This window comes from Schistocerca cancellata, chromosome 3 (genome assembly GCF_023864275.1).
Source record: "Schistocerca cancellata isolate TAMUIC-IGC-003103 chromosome 3, iqSchCanc2.1, whole genome shotgun sequence".
NCBI lineage: Eukaryota > Metazoa > Arthropoda > Insecta > Orthoptera > Acrididae > Schistocerca > Schistocerca cancellata.
The window spans coordinates 705,067,134-705,069,218 of record NC_064628.1 but is presented as its reverse complement, the minus strand read 5'-3'; the positions used below and the strand labels follow the sequence as shown (position 1 = coordinate 705,069,218).

The following is a 2,085-nucleotide window of genomic DNA, read 5'->3' as shown; positions in this document are numbered from 1 at the left end:
ATCATACATGTTATCAATTAGTATTTAATTACTGTAACAATATCCTTTTGTCTGTAATGTTGCGAGATGCACGGAAGGGTCTGACTGATTGGGTGTCGTAGCGCTGAGGTGCCCACGCAGAACGCGCCCGTAACTACAAAAAATGCGGGAGGCCAAGCTGACGTCGCCATGGGAGAGCCGCGGCGCTCCCCACTCCACTGTCGGTCGGGGTACACTCCACGCGCCCGCTACAACAGGTCAACGGCCTGGGGCGACATGCACCTATCACTGGCTGCCATTCATAAGTTGCACCACCCTTACGACTGGAAACAGTATCCCGCGGAGGCAACAGCGAGTGTTTTTTTTTTCTGCAAAACGGCTCGCGCGGTGGTGGCGCGACGGCAGAATGAACGACGCGCGGCAGAGTCCGGCGGGCATTTTTTACCAGGAACTATTAACTAGTACTCGACTGGGTGGAAAAGATTTTGTCTTTAGCAGACAGGACGATTGTTTTGTTTTGTCTTGACCACTGAAGGGTGGGATCCATAAACTTTTGGCAGTGACTTGTCAAGTGTGCTTTGTGAATTGCATGTGGGACGCTTGGTATACTGAAAGAGGACAGATGTCGTTTGGTGACTAGTTTTTTTTTTTGCGTTCAGACAATAATTAAAGTGGGACATTGACATTTGCATTTGTAGTAGGAGACATTTCTTTAATTGGTGCGGGAATAAGTGCTGTTTGTTGGAACTTACGACTTTTAATTACACCATGAACTGAAAAGACAGAACCGTGGGTAATAGTAGTTGTAAGGCCATTTCTGGACGACCAGATTCGTGTGGATGGCACTCTGAGATTGACTATGACTTTTGTGTTTAATGTGAGATACACTTTACTGTTCAGTGCGTGTTCAAAATGCTGATTTGAGTGACTTAAAGACTTTCGTCCGGGTAACCATGGGAGAGCTTTGACACCGAGACAGTGTTTCTAGGAAAACTATCAGCAACTTTTTGACCCCAAGAAAATCACAGAATGAAATGATTCAGTGTGACTCGCAAGATAGGGAATAATTTATTTGTACTTGTAATTGTGTACATTTTTTTATGTGTTTCATTCCTGAAGGGACAGAAAATGTAATTGTATTTCATTAACATTTGTGTTTAGAATAGTTAGTTTTTTCTGTTTGTTCGTTCTGTGTTATCAAGTTCACGTAGCATGTTTATTAGAATTAGAATATTTGGTACATGGATGCTTTAATTATTAGCCAGTGTCGTAATACTAACGTAGCGGCTCTTGTTGCATTGGTCAGTAAGGTTGTCACAGGGGACAAGAGTTTGCATTCCACAACAAATATCGGAATTAACTGATTCATTTTGTTGTCATGGACAGTAATCATCTTGTTGGTGTGTTGACTGAAGCCACTTATTTGCATTATCACAGTGGTGATATTTCACATTAAAGTGTAACGAAGGCTAGTCGAAATGCAAGTTCTTGGCTCTGAGCACTATGGGACTTAACAGGTGAGGTCACCAGTCCCCTAGAACTTAGAACTACTTAAACCTAATTAACCTAAGGACATCACACACATCCATGCCCGAGGCAGGATTCGAACCTGCGCCGTAGCAGTCGTGCGGTTCCAGACTGTAGCGCCTTTAACCGCTCGGCCACTCAGGCCGGCGATAAGGTTAAACTCACAGTCAAGTAGTGGTGGAAATTGCTTAAGTGATGATAGTTAATTAGGTATGACATGATGTCTTAGGTGAACTATATTACGTAACCAGTATGTAATTTGTGGTAGATTTCATTGTTTTCCTTCTCAGTTTTATTTCTCTGTAGGTTTGATGTATATTTTAGAGCAATGGTATGGAGCCTGGCATTCTACATGTAACTAGTGTACGCAATGTTTTTCTTTCGTTGATTTTGTTTTGTATCTAGACTTTGCTGTGGAAAGGTTTTTACCCCGCAACTTATGAATGTCACTTTACTTGCTCTGTGTTTGGACGGTGAACTATTTAACCTAAAAATAATGGAGATCCCGGTAACTAAGCCAATTTTTATCTCACCATTATTTTTTATTTGTATGATGTGATGTTTTATTTGTCATTTGGA

General features: G+C 41.9%; 1 non-coding gene across 1 annotated transcript; it reads right to left on the bottom strand.

Moving 5' to 3' along the window:
• Positions 1–1,567: 1,567 nt before the first annotated feature.
• On the bottom strand, positions 1,568–1,650 carry Trnas-gga (transfer RNA serine (anticodon GGA)). The gene is given in 2 exon segments: positions 1,568–1,601; positions 1,611–1,650. It is a non-coding gene; the product is annotated as a tRNA-Ser (tRNA).
• Between the last annotated feature and the right edge of the window lie 435 nt (positions 1,651–2,085).